Here is a 15,018-nt window from a genome sequence, read left to right on the forward strand (position 1 = left end):
ACTCAGGAGGCTGAGGCAGGAGAATTGCTTGAACACGGGAGGCAGAGATTGCAGTGAGCTGAGATCATTCCATTGCATTCTAGCCTGGGTAACAGAGCACGACTCTCAAAAAGAAAAGGAAGGGAGAGAGGGAAGGAGGGAGGGAGGGAGGGAGGGAGGGAGGGAGGGAGGAAGGAAGGAAGGAAGGAAGGAAGGAAGGAAGGAAGGAAGGAAGGCAGGCCGGCCCACATACAGTGGCTCATGCCTGTAATCCCAGCACTTTGGGAGGCCGAGGTAGACAGATCACAAGATCAAGAGATCGAGACCATGCTGGCCAACATGGTGAAACCCTGTCTCTACTAAAAATACAAAAATTAGCTGGGAATTGTGGTGCACGCCTGTAGTCCCAGCTACTCAGGAGGCTGAGGCAGGAGAATCCCTTGAACCCAGAATGTGGAGGTTGCAGTAAGCCCAGATCATACCACTGCACTCCAGCCTAGTGACAGAGCAAGACTCCATTAAAAAAAGAAAGAAAGAAAAAAGAAGGAAGGAAGAGAGGACTCTGAAAGAAGCTGACCTCGCCAGCACTTTGCTCTTGGACTTCTCAGCCTCCAGAACTGTGAGAAATAAACTTCTGTTGTGTAAGCCACCCAGTCTAGGGTATTTTGTTAAGGCAGCCTGAGCTGACTAATATACCATATAAGAATTTTGAGCATATTTCTAAAAGCCTGGTGAGAAGCCACTGGAGTTCTAAGCCAGGGACAGACATGCTCACACTGACATCTGTGAGGCTCATTCTGGCTGAGAGTGGAGGAGGGATCCGAGCAGGGCAAGACTAGAAGCAGAGAGATGAGGTAGGAGGTGAGGGCAGGCGCTTAGGCTGGAGATGATGATGGAAGCTTGGAGCCTGGTGATATGGAGATGAGGAAAAGTGGAGAGATTGGAGAGACCTGCGCGGAAAATCAAAGGACTTGGGGATTAATAGAATGGGAGGGGAGGGGAGTCCAAAGGCCCGTAGGTATAATGGAAAGAGCCCTGGGCTGGGAATCTAAAGATCCAAGTTCTGATCCCAGCTCTGTCACCCAATGGCTTTGGCTAAGTCGCTCTACTACCCTTGAGTTTCCTCGTCTGTACAGGAATAGATGAGCCTGCTGATCTCACGGTGCCACGCAATTCCGTTATCCTGTGATTCTGTGAAGTAAATGTATTAACAAGGACAAGATAAAACAATGGTGTCACCTCCCCAGGACGGTTCAGGGACCTCCCCTCCACACTTTACCTAACAGTATTGATCACTGTATACTTAGCCGTGCATTAGAACGCTCCTGTTACTGAATCTGTCTCCCTCAAAAGACTGAGAGCTCCTTGAGGGCAAGAACTGGATCATCTCACTTGATATCCTGTACCTGAAACCAAGCCAGGCACATAGTAATTGATTAATTATATTTGTTAAATGGATTATTGTAGTGTGCTGGGAAGACAGGCCCATGGTTACTCTGGGAAGGCATCTTGGTATGATGTGTTGGGTGTTTTCTGTGTACAGGGCTCTGTGATGGGTGCTAGGGCCGTCAGAGTAAACAACAAAACCAGTCCCAGACCTTACGTCAGGTAGTTAAGCAGACGTTAAACACAAGAGGACAAAAATGATGATTTATTTCTAGTGGTGGTGAGCGCTACAAGGAAAAGTACTGGGTATTCCGATGTGTAATAAAGAGACCAGCTGGGGGGTAGACGCAAGGTTTCTCTGAAAGAATGACCTTTACCACAATAAGGATGATTAGGTTTGCTCACAGATTGAAGGAGGGGAAAGACAAAGGGAGGGAGAGAGAGCGCAACTTTAGTTAGAAGAAGCAATAAGCACACATGAAGGCCTCAAGCTGGCAGAGTTCTGGTGAGGAGAATGCCAGAAGGAAATCCACCAGAATGTAATGTTAGCTAATTTGGGTTATGGAATTATCGGTGCTTTTTATTCCCTTTTGGATGCATTTTGCATATTACAGATTTCCCACAACAAACATGTGCTATTTTAATCATGGAGGTTGGAGGGGGAATTGTTAGTTTAAACAAAATAATAAAGGATGTGGGGAGGATGGGTGTCTGGAGGAGGGGGCGCATTCCAGAGGGATTGATGACATGAGTGGTGAGTAAGTCCTGTGTGGGGGAGAGCGGGAGCCCCGGCGGTAGGGCTGGAAAAAAGCAGCGGGGGTGACTCACAAAAGACACAGCCAAAGCCAGTGCACCAGGGCCCGTGGAGGTGAGGCGGGGAGTGGAAGGTGATGTGAGAAGTCGCAGGGAGCTTCTGTCAGACCGAGTGTGCAGGGGGAGCATACGCCTGAGCAGAGGAGAGGATGAGGAGGAACCAGAGAGAAAAAGCCCCCATCAGTGGTCCCTGTGCGGCTGGTACAGGACCATGGGGACCCGGTAAGGGCAGAGTCCTCCTTGTTACTTTCCAGGGATGAAGGGGTTAGATTGTCCCGTGCTTTCTGCCCTCACAGCGGAAGTGGAAGCTGTGGTTTCCAAAGGCCCTTCCTGATCTGCAATCTCTGAGAAAATCAACTGAAGAGATAAAGTCAAAGGTTGGCTGGTGGCACTGGGGGTGGATCACAGGCAGGATTTGGAAAATTGAGGCCTTAAGCAAGTTCTACGAGCTGCCCCCACCCACTCCTGATGTTGAGTGATAAGCACCCCACCACCCACTCTGCCATTTGGGCAGGATTTCCCCAGAGCCTATGAAGTATTCCCAGGGCTGAGATGTGACTTGGGGAGGAGATGTTAATTGGCTCCCTTCTCCCCTCTGAGCTGGACCTACAGGAACTGCCTCCACCATTTCCCCCTTCCCTCCAGGGCAGTTACTCAGCATGGTCTGACTGCTCCACCTGAACCCTCTGTAGCATCACCCACTCACCTCACACTCCTGACCCAAGTGCCACCTGCTCATAACCAGGACAGAGAGATGAGGAGCAACTTCATCCCAGCCTTCTACCCAGTCCTGAAGCTGAATTCAACATGAGGACCCTGGTCCTGACCCTGATTCTGTGAAAAAGAGATGCAAAATCACCCCAAATCTTCATATTAAATCATCATGTAGGCTGGGCGTGGTAGCTCACACCTGTAACCCTAGCACTTTGGGAGGCCGAGGTGGGTGGATCACCTGAAGTCAGGAGTTCGAGACCAGCCAGGCCAACATGGTGAAACCCCATCTCTACTAAAAATACAAAAATTAGCTGGGCGTGGTGGCACATGCCTGAAATCCCAGCTACTCAGGAAGCTGAGACAGGAGAATCCCTTCAACCTGGGAGACGGAGGTTTTAGTGAGCGGAGATCACACCACTGCACTCCAGCCTGGGCAACAGATCGAGACTTTGTCTCTAAATAAATAAATCATGTATATCAAATGCAAACCTGTCAGTAAGCAGCTGAGGGCATGCTGTCCACAGCCCTGCAGATGGGCCTGTGCTGCTACAAGGGTGCAGAAGGCAGGGGTCTTGAAGAAACAGCCCCAGCCCCTAGGATGTTATTTGCTGTTTGGAGACAGCAAGTTCTTAATAAAAGCCACATCAACCCAGAAGACCTGAATCATCTGAGACAGACCATTTGCCCCTCTAAGCCTCAACTTCTTCAGTTTTGAAATGGTAATGACAGCTAGTTTGGAATCAAATGATGCAAGGTACATGAAACTAGATGAGAGGCTTAGAAGGATCCCATCCTTCCACAGATATTTACTCCTGGGCCAATGCTCAGGATATAAAGATAAAGTAGACAAAAGTAACAGATCCCTGCTCTCAGGAAGTTCTTCAAGTTGCTGTTATTGTTGACCCAATGACAGTTGCATAAATGAAGCCACTCACAAGAAGCAAATGGAGGCTCTGACAGAGTGTGACCGATGGTGTTTTCCAAAGTTGGGTGCCCCTTTCCACTTGCTGTCCTTTTCCTGTGACTGACACTCCAGGTGGGGGCCATTGTTCCCTTTTTGAATGGAAGCGGGGCTGTGACTACCCTAACCAATAGGGTTTGAGGGAAGTGATGCAGATCAAAAAAAGATGAGGTTATAAAAAGAATGTGGCCGGGCACCCTGGCTCATGCCTATAATCCCAACACTTTAGGAGGCTGATGAGGACAGATCGCTTCAGCCCAGGAGTTGGAGACCAGCCTAGGCAACATAGTGAGACCCTGTCTCTACAAAATAATAATAATGATAATAATAGAAAAACCAGCCAGGCGTGTTGGCAGTAGTCCCAGCTACCAGGGAGACGGAGGCAGTAGAGTCTGCAGCGAGCCATGATTGCACCGCTACACGCCAACATGGGTGACAGAGTGAAACCCTGTCTCAAAAAAAAAAACAAAAAACAGGAGTTGATGCCTGGTTCCCTCACAGCAACCCAGCCACCATGCAAGAGAAAGTCTAACTAGACCACAGGTAGAAAACCTGAGGTCCCTGAGCCAACCGCCAGCATCCACTGCCAGATATGTGAGACATGCGAAGTGTCTGCAGATAACTTTAGTCTCCCAGCTTTCGATTCTTCCAGCCGCAACCCCGGATACCTCAGAGCAGAGACAAGCCGTCCCCACAGCGGTGTGTGACCCACATTCCTGACCCGCAGAATCCATGAAAGTAATAAAGGGTTGTCTCATGCCACAAAATTTTGAGGTAATTTGTTGGGCAGCATTAAATAACCAGAACACAGAGGACAAGCCAGAATGAGCAGCACGTAGGTGACGCAGAAAGTACCCTAGAGGTGTCAAGAGTTACTCAGAATGGAAGGACATTAAATGTGCAAAGCATTGCCAGACCTCACCTCACCATATGGTTTCATACTCTGTCCTGCCATGACTTTTCCTTCAAAGGCCACTAGAAACCTCAAAGTGACAAATACACAAATTCCCTCTTGTTTGAACTATCATCTAGGCCTGCGCCATGGCTCACACCTGTAATCCTGAAACTTTGGGAGGCTGAGGCAACAGAATCGCTTGAGCCCAGGAATTTGAGACCGGTCTGGGCAGCATAGTGAGACCCCCATCTCTACAAAAAAATGTTTTAAATTTTTTTGTAGAGATGGGGGTCTCACTATGTTGTCACCACACCGCTGGGAGTGGTGACATCACCTGCAGTACCAGCTACTCAGGAGGCTGAGGAGGTTGAGGCTGCAGAGAGCTATGATCATGCCACTACGCTCCAGCCGGGGTTACAGAGCAAGACCCTGTCTCTCAAAACAAACAAACAAAACAAAACAAAAAAACCCTCACAAACAAACCCCCCCAAAAAACCCTATCATCTTTGTGCCCAAGTCCCCCACTCCGATAGCCACTATACCTAGTCCTATCTTTTCACCTGAACTCCTGTCTTATACCTCAAAATTCCCACAGTCATATGCCAGTTCCTTATTTCTTTGCCACCTCAAATCCAGCACAACCAAAATGAATTCACTGTCCTGGATGTTGTTTGGGCCCAGGTCCTTTTTCCCAGTGGGTCCACTCACCTTCCAGCTTTTGGGAATATCAGCTGATAACCACAAAACTATCCCATTTTCTGGAGAATTGCTCTGGGCCAAACAGGAGCCAAGCGCCAAGCCCTTCTCCCTTGCACATGCTCTGAACAGACCTCCCAGTGGCTACCTAACTTGAAGCAGGTCCCCATGCCTCCAAGTGCAATTGACTGGTGCAACTTGCTGCCCTGAGCTTCCCCACAGGCTCAGGCTGAAGCTCACATCCTTGCTTAGCCTCTTCCCCTTCCCTATTCTGTTTTTTTCAGTCTTTGTCCTGAGAGCCTCTCCCAATGTGTCTCCTGAACAAAAGTTCCCACCCTAGGTTCTGTTTCGAGGTAGCCCAATCTAAAACACCTGCTGCTGAGCGTGGTGGCTCACACCTGTAATCCCAGCACTTTGGGAGGCCAAGGTGGGCAGATTGCTTTGAGCTCAGGAGTTCAAGACCAGCCTGGAGATAGGCTGGACACAGTAAAACCTTGCCTCTTCAAAAAATACAAATAAAAATTAGCCTGGCTTGGTGGCACACGCCTGTAGACCCAGCTACTCGGGAGGCTGAGATGGGAGGATTGATTGCTTGAGCCCAGAAGGCAGAGGTTGCAGTGAGCCAAGATTGCACCACTGTACTTCAGCCTGAGTGACAGAGCAAGGCCCTGTCTCAAATAAAAAATAATAATAATAGGCCAGGCACCATGGCTCATGCCTGTAATCCCAGCTACTCGGAAGGCTGAGGCAGGAGAATGACTTGAACCCGGGAGGCAGAGGTTACAGTGAGCCGGGATTGCGCCATTGCACTCCCACCTGGGCAACAAGAGTGAAACTCTGTCTCAAAATAAATAAATACATAAATAATTTAAAAATAAAACACCAACCAAGCCAAGTTTACTCCATTTATCCTGTTGCTATGAGTTCTGTCTCTTATCACCCCAGCCCAAAACTCCCTTTCAGACCAGCCATCAATTTGAATACTTTTTCTAGCAAATGCTTCTCGCTTTTCCTGCTCATTCCCATTGCCCCCATGTAATCACCTCACACCTGGCTCATGAACTCAGTCTCCTTTCCAGCCTCCCTGCTGCTTCCTGTTTTTCCTCCTGCCTCCAATATGTCTAGCACTTCAGTGTGAGATTAAAATTTCTGAAATGCCTCTGATCATGTAGCTCCCCTACTGGCAAGTTCAGTGCCTCCAGTGTCTAGTGGCAGGAGATAAAGATTCTTTTGTCTGCTTTCCTGGACCCTCACTGAGTTCTGGCTTCCACCTTGTGTATTTAACCTCATTTCTCAGTATTTTTAATTTTCTATTCCAGTCAGCTCCTTCAGAGTTCCACAAACTATGCTCATTCCCATCACACCAACATCAGTTCTCCCTCTCCCCTACAAGTTCTCGAATCCCACCCAGCTTCTCAGCTGCCCCCCAGCACCTGCCCGCCCCTTCTCAGCCCCCAGCAGAGCACATGTCTCCCTACAGAAAGCAACAGGGCCCTAAGCCTCCCCCACAGCCAGATGTGGCAGAGACACTTCCTTCCAACCTTTGAAATAAGCAGAAATGTTACGGGTTACTTCTGTCCGTGGACTTCGTGGTCTGGGGTGTGTTTTTCTTTGTCCTTATCTTTCCCCTGGCCTGAACAAGGAGCCTAGCAGCCATCCGAAATCATGAAGAGCCATGCATCAAAGACAGTGAGGCATAGCCAGGCACGGTGGTGGGTACCTGTAGTCCCATCTGCTCGGGAGGCTGAGGCAGGAGAATGGCTTGAACCCGGGAGGTGAAGGTTGTTGCAGTGAGCCAAGGTAGAGCCATTGCACTCCAGCCTGGGTGACAGAATGAGACTCTGTCTCAGAAAAAAGAAAAAAAAAGACAGTGAGGCAATGGGGTGGAGCTGTCCCAGCCCTGAGCTGCCTGCCTGGCTCTGGACTTTGTTTCTGTCAGAGAGAAATGGACTTGCATCTAGGAAGCCATTGTTCTATTTGGTTTTTGTCACTCACAGGTCAACCTAATCCTAACTTGGTTCTCCTCACATCTCTTGAAGGAAAGAAAGGCCCAGATGTGGTAGTGGCCTGTGAATGTTTAACTCTTGGAGGCAGTGGAGGGCAAGGGGTAGATGAAAGTCTTGATTTGCAACATTTACAATTTCTGTGGTGTGAATATTCACCATGTTAGCCAGGGTGGTCTCGAACTCCTGGCCTCATGTGATCCGCCTGCCTCGGCCTCCCAAAGTGCTGGGATTACAGGTGTGAGCCACTGCACCCAGCCTTGGCTCTCCATTCTTTATTGAAACTTTATTGAATAAAAAAACCAGTTTTCTCTGAGTCTTTGGGTCTTCATTTCTGAAGGCTCCCATGTCATGTAAAATTTTGATGAAATAAATTTGTTGGCCAGCACAGTGGCTCACACCTGTAATCCCAGCACTTTGGGAAGCCGAGGCAAACAGATGGCTTGAGCCCAGGAGTTCAAGAGCAGCCTGGGTAACATGGTGAAACCCCATCTCTACAAAAAAACACAAAAATTATCTGTGTGTGGTGGTCTACACCTGCAGTTCCAGCTACTCTGCAGGCTGAGGCAGGAGGATGGCTTGAGCCCAGGAGGTTAAGGCTGCAGTGAGCCATGATCATGCCACTGTACTACAGCCTGAGCAAGAGTGAGACTCCATTTCAAAAAAGTAGATAAATAGCTTTTCCCCACTGGCTGCGTCAGGATAGGCCGCCATCACAGACGACACAATAACTATCCACACTAGAAAGTTAATGACCAACCAACTACTTCAGAGGAAACAAATGGCCATTGATGTCCTTCACCCCGGGAAGGCAACAGTGCCTAAGACAGAAATTTGGGAAAAACCAGCCAAAATGTACAAGGCCACACTGGATGCCATCTTTGTATTTGGATTCAGAACTCATTTTGGTGTTGGCAAGACAACTGGCTTTGGCATGATTTATGATTCCCTGGATTATGCAAAGAAAAAGGAACCCAAACATAGACTTGCAAGACATGGCCTGTATGAGAAGAAAAAGACTCAAGAAAGCAACGAAAGGAACGCAGGAACAGAATGAAGGAAGCCAGGGGACTGCAAAGGCCAATGTCGGGGCTGGCAAAAGCCGAAGAAATAAACGAGCTGCAATGACGTTATATGGCCATTGTGGATTTTTCACAAGAAGCTTAATAAACTAAAAACTTTCGTGTGAAAAAAAAAAAAGTAGATAAATAAAATAAATTTGTTGTGCTTTTGTTTTTTTCACCTGTCTTTTGTCATGGAGTATTGGTCATGACTCATGATGGGTGCAGAAAGCAATCACATCTTTCTGTCCCTACAAAGGCCAACTTCCAGCTGCCAATGTTATGCCAGTTGGCTTATCAAGTTCCTGAAAATGTAATGATTCTTCTCATGAGCGGCTGAGAGCTGCCTTCAGCATAACAGGGGGTGAATGGGAAGAGTTGGAATGGGACTCACATGTAATAAACCTTGCTACATGCCAGGTACGGTATTAGGCATTTTGCATATATTTTCTTTAATTCTAACACTGAGGGGTAAGTAGGGCCAAGCTTTCCTAACCATTAATCCTTTCTGGGAAAAATTTCAGCACAGGTAGAGCTATTTTTCTGTATGTTTTTCACAGCGTTGGAAGATATGTTAGTCACCCCTATTGTGGATAATTTAAAAAATGGAAAATGGAGGTAAGAGTCAATGGGAACGCGGTGGGTATTTTCTGAAGTTTGACCATCCTGCATGCATTCTCTTCTTCGCTGAGAACAGTCACTGGATTCCTTAGAGAATGATCTGTGTGCAGTCCTAATGAGCTATGGTGAAGGTGTGCTTTTTTCCCCCAGCCTTTACCTAAACCTAATCAGATTCTCTCTGCTAGGGCTTTGAATGATGAACAAAAACAGAAGGGATAGAAAAAAACCTTCGTCACTTATTCATTTCAGCAGGTAGCCAGGACAAGACGGTCAATTCCTGCTACCCCATCCACTGGAGCTACCCTGGTTCTGTGTTTCCTGAGCCTGGTTCTCTGGCCTTCCTTTGATTCTACAAGCTATTCAGTATCTTCTCAAGACTCAACTATTGTGTTCAAGTTAAGGACAATCGTTTTTGTGGCTTGAAGCCAAAGAAATGTAAATGCCAACGAAGAAAAGTAGAAGCTCTTTAGAAAAGTTAAAGGAAGCTGAGGCAAAGTACACAGGGCTTCAGAAGAACTTTTTTTTTTTATTGCTCCTGGCAGGGAAGCAGTTATGATTATGTAAGGAGAATCTAGTCAAGACTGGTCAGACTGCAGGGTTGGATTTTTATGTGTTCTACGCTGCAGGAATTTGGGGCAGAGCTGATGTTACATAAGCCTGAGTTATAAGTTATTTGATATATGTCTTTGCACGCTCATCACAGGATTATTAAACAAAGGTAACTCAAACCATTTTGTATTTGGAGTATCCAAATTATTCTACATTTCTAGAATCACTATGAAATATGCGGGAGTTTTTTTAAATATGTTAATTATTTGGGTGGAGGACTGGACAGAAAACATAGATCACTAAGAACTCTATGTCAACATTTTATCTTTTATAAAGTAAAATGAATTTACAATTACCTGATTTAAAAAACTATAAGCAACAGGCCAGGTGTGGTGGCTCCCCCGGTAATCCCAGAACTTTGGGAGGCCAAGGAGGATTACTTGAGCCCAGGAGTTTGAGGCCAGCCTGAACAATATAGCGAGGCCCCGTGTCTACAGATAATCAAAAAATTAGCCAGACGTGGTGGCACGCACCCATGGTCCCAGCGAATCCGGAGGCTGAGGTGGGAGAACCGCTTGAGCCCTGGCAGTCGGGGCCGCACCGAGCCGTGATCGCACCACTGCACTGCACTCCAGCTTGGGCCGCAGAGTGAGACTGTGTCTCAAAAAAAAAAAAGCAAACAAAGAAACAAAAATTACAAGCAACGGAGAGTCTGGGAAGTGTCTAGGAGGGAAGCCGGAGTTGTATCCCTGTCTTTGTGACTGCCCCGCATTCCTGCTGGTTCTGCCTCCACAAAAGCGTTCCCCCATCACTTCATCCTACAGTGATCTCACCCTGCCGCGAATGCCTGGAGTGCTTGCCCTCTGTGCCAACATTCCATTTGTTTGACATTCATCATGGGCATCTGCTCGGTCTTCATATGAGGAAAAATACTTGCAAAGCTCTAACATATCAAATAAATTTTAATTAATCATGTTATTAGATAAGTAGGTAGATAATAAATAGATGCACACGCATATATAGCTACAGATACAGTTATAGTTTTGTATACTTATATATAGTTATGGGCTGATCTCTTAATTTTCCTTAACTTGGTTATAAAGTTTTTTTTTGTCTAGAAATTTGTTGAACATAATTAATCTATTACAGTAGAGGATCTGGACAATAAAAGGTTATAAACTTCTTAAGGCCCATATGCTATACACTTTCTGCCTTCCACTGCTCTTATTTGACACATTTGATAACATTTGACAATCTACCGATGTTTTGAGTATAGGAACTAGCCTCCACCAGTTGAAAAATCTGTGAACTGTGGCCACTTTTTTTCACCACTCTCCAGTGCCCTGGGAGGACTAGATGAGCTCATGGGTACAAAGCATCATGGATCAGTTAGTTTCCTGTGGCCGAAGGCAGAAGAGCTCAGCAGTCTCAGTTCCCCCTTCAACCTCATGCTTTCCTTTCTGAAGAAGCGTGGGTCATGTGTGTGATCAGAAACGGGTTTCCCTTTCTCAAAACACGATTTCTGAAGAAGTGGTTTCTGGACCTCTGAATGGGCAGTGCGCGACACAATCTAATGAGACAGGACTGATCTTGACTATTTTTAAAGGGTCAAGAACAGATTAAAGCCATCAGCCTATACTGTTTTCCCAATGCATCATTTTCTCTTCCCCCACCCCATCTGTCATCTAGCCTAGTGCTGTCCAATAGATCTTTCTATAATGATGGAAATGTTCTATTTCCACGTTTTCCGATACGGTAACCACTGGCCACATGGGATTATTATGCTCTTGAAATGTGGCTAATGAAACTGAGAAATTGAATTTTAAATTTTGACTAATTAGAATTTACATTTAAATAGCCACATGAGGCCAGGTGTTGTAGCTCCCTCATATAATTCTAGCACTTTGGGAGGCCAAAGCAGGCAGATCACCTGAGGTCAGGAGTTTGAGACCAGCCTGGCCAACATGGTGAAATCCCGTTTCTACTAAAAATACAAAAATTAGCTGGGCATGGTGGCATGTGCCTGTAATCCCAGCTATCCAGGATGGTGAGGCAGGAGAACTGCTTGAACCCGGGAAGCGGAGGTTGCAGTGAGCCAAGATTATGCCACTGCACTCCAGCCTGGGCGACAGAACGAGACTTCATAAAAAAATAACAAATAAAAAATAAAATAAATAGCCGCATGCTACTACTGTATTAGACAACACAGACCTACAGTAAGAGAATCTGGGTCTCTTTATTCATTCATTCTTTTATTCATTTTTCAACCAAAGTCATTGAGTACCTAGTATACATCAATCAGCACAGTGCTGAATACTGACAGCGAGTTCAGTGATTAGTCTCTCACCTGAAAAAGCTCAAAATCTGTTTGAGGAAGCAAATGATCTTTGGGGATGGCCTCAAGACCTTAAAGTGTCTTCTGGTTACACCACCTCCTCTTAAGAAATGTAATTGGGAGGCCGGGCGCGGTGGCTCAAGCCTGTAATCCCAGCACTTTGGGAGGCCGAGGCGGGTGGATCACGAGGTCAAGAGATCGAGACCATCCTGGTCAACATGGTAAAACCCCATCTCTACTAAAAATACAAAAAATTAGCTGGGCATGGTGGCGCGTGCCTGTAATCCCAGCTACTCAGGAGGCTGAGGCAGGAGAATTGCCTGAACCTAGGAGGCGGAGGTTGCAGTGAGCCGAGATCGCGCCATTGCACTCCAGCCTGGGTAACAAGAGTGAAACTCTGTCTCAAAAAAAAAAAAAAGAAAAAGAAATGTAATTGGGAATTGGGAGAGAGTCCTTGCGCATGGGTCACCCTGGAGATCATCTTCTTGCCCTGACTTCATCTGCTAAATTAGGATCCTTGCTTGAGCTAGGGGCAGTTCTCAAGGGCTGGCAAGAGGCCAGTGATGCAGCCAAAGGTGAGAATGCCCAATAAGTTACTGTATCCTTGGGCATGTGTACACAACCCATTCAGAGTCTCAATGTAAGACATAAGCAAGGACATGAACGTCAGAGCAGTGTAAAACCCCAAAGACACAAAGAGCTAGGTCAGTGGGTTGAATAATAACATTAATAATGAGGATTGTTGAAAGGCAGGAAAGCGTGGAGGTCAATAGCTTTGTCTCTGGAGACAAACTTCCTGGATGCCAAACCCAACTCTGTCATTCCCCTGCTTCTTAGAGCTCTGTGCTGTCACTGCACCTGTATCATGGGTGTTATCATGCCCCCCTCTCAGAGGTATACCATGAAAACTAAGGGAATTAAAACATACAGTTGGCTAGGCATGGTCTTTCATGCCTGTAATCCCACCATTTTGGAAGACTGAGGCAGGAAGATCATATGAAGCCAAGAGCTTGAGACCCTACCAAAAAAAAAATAATAATAATAATTAGCTGGGCATGGTGGCACATGTCTGTAGTCCCAGAAGCTCGAGAGGCTGAAGTGGCAGGATTGCTTGCACCCAGGAGTTTGGGGCTATAGTGAGCTATGATGGTGCCACTGCACTCCAGCCTGGGCAACAGTGCAAGATCTTGACTCTAAAAATAAACAAACAAGCCAGGCATGGTGGCTCACACCTGTAATCCCAGCACTTTGGGAGGCCAAGGTGGGTGGATCACAAGGTCGGGAGTTCAAGACCAGCCTGCCCAAAGGGGTGAAACCCCAACTCTACTAAAAATACAAAAATTAGCTGGGCATGGTGTCAGGTGCCTGTAATCCCAGCTACTAGTGAGGCTGAGGCAGAAGAATTGCTTGAACCTGGGAGATGGAGGTTGTAGTGAGCCAAGACTGCGCCAGTGCACTTCAGCCTGGGCAACAGAGTGAGACTCCATCTCAAAAAACAAACAAACAAACAAAAATGGAGTTTAACCCAGGTAGACTGGCTCTAGCATCTATGCTCTGACAAATAGGTATGCTGCTGACTTTAGAACAAGATAGACGTGGGTTCACATCTAACTCCCATTACTTCTTGGTTACACAATCTTAAGAAAGTGAATTGTCTCGTTGAACCTCATTTTTCTCATTTGTAAAATGGGAGCATAGATAAAATAACAGTTGGAGTATGAAGGCTTAATGAATTGATTTGACTATAGCTCTTTTTTGGAGATGGAGTCTTGCTCTGTTGCCAGGCTGGAGTGCAGTGGCGGATCTCGGCTCACTGCAACATTCACCTCCTGGGTTCAAGCAATTCTCCTGCCTCAGCCTCCCAAGTAGCTAGGACTACAGGCGCACGCCACCACGCCTAGCTAATTTTTGTATTTTTAGTAGAGACAGGGTTTCACCATGTTGGCCAGGATGGTCTCGATCTCTTGACCTTGTGATCTGCCCCGCTTGGCCTCCCAAAGTGCTGGGATTACAGGTGTGAGCCACCACACCTGGCCAAGTATAGCTCTTAAAACAGTGCCTATGTGGCATCATACATGCTCAGTTGTGTGGGCTAATGTCACTTTACAGTACACTGAAAGACCTGGGCAGAGCCAGTCACTGCAAACAGAGATGCTGAGCCACCTGGGGTCTGGGCACTGGGCACTAGACCCACTTCTAGACCCACTGGGCACTAGAAGCCACTGTGGCTTCCAGAGGACATGCTGGTTCTTTAGGGGGCAGGTTGCTGGCCACTGAGATGCTGCATTCCAGCCCATTTCTGTCCCTTGAGGTAATCTGAGTGGGAACCTCTTTTCTAACAAAGAACATTTAGTTTTGGCAGATTTTAAGCAAGAAATTACAAGAGGAACATTTTGATGCAGGTTCCTTAAAACATGAGTATAGCTCCTGTCGGTATGAAATGGTAAACCACTTTGGAAAACAGCATGGCAACTTCCTTTTTTTGTTCTGTTTTGTTTTTGTTTTTGTTTTTGTTTTAGAATGGGGTGTCTCTCTGTCTCCCAGGCTGGAGTGCAGTGGTGTGAACATGGCTCACCACAGCCTCAAATCCTGGGTTCAAGTGATCCTCCCACCTCAGCCTCCCAGAGTAGCTGGGATCACAGAAATGCACCACCACGCCTGGTGTAATTTTTTAATTTTGTAGAGACAAGGTCTCTCCATGCTGCCCAGGCTGATCTCAAAGTCCTGGGCTCAAGAAATCCTCCCGCCTTTAGGCTGGGCACAGTACTTACACATCCCAGCACTTTGGGAGGCCAAGGCGAGCGGATCACTTGAGGTCAAGAGTTCGAGACCAGCCTGACGAAGATGGTGAAATCCGTCTCTACTAAAAATGCAAAAATTAGGCTGGGCACAGTGGCTCACATCTGTAATCCCAGCACTTTGGCAGGCCGAGGCGGGCAGATCACAAGGTCAGGAGTTCTAGACCAGCCTGGCCAACATAGTGAAACCCTGTCTCTACTAAAAAT

The 15,018-nt window shown here is 46.9% G+C and overlaps 1 long non-coding RNA gene across 1 annotated transcript in view; it reads left to right on the top strand.

Annotated features, from left to right (window-relative positions):
* LOC119468493 overlaps positions 1 to 8,458 on the top strand; it is a 19,841-nt gene extending 11,383 nt beyond the window's left edge. Inside the window, exons 2-3 of the long non-coding RNA XR_005197169.1 lie at positions 1,866 to 1,870; positions 8,196 to 8,458. This is a non-coding gene — a long non-coding RNA (uncharacterized LOC119468493). The remainder of the gene's footprint in view (positions 1 to 1,865; positions 1,871 to 8,195) is intronic.
* The last annotated feature ends 6,560 nt before the right edge of the window (positions 8,459 to 15,018 follow it).

This window comes from Cebus imitator, unplaced genomic scaffold, assembly GCF_001604975.1.
Source record: "Cebus imitator isolate Cc_AM_T3 unplaced genomic scaffold, Cebus_imitator-1.0 Scaffold440, whole genome shotgun sequence".
Lineage (NCBI taxonomy): Eukaryota > Metazoa > Chordata > Mammalia > Primates > Cebidae > Cebus > Cebus imitator.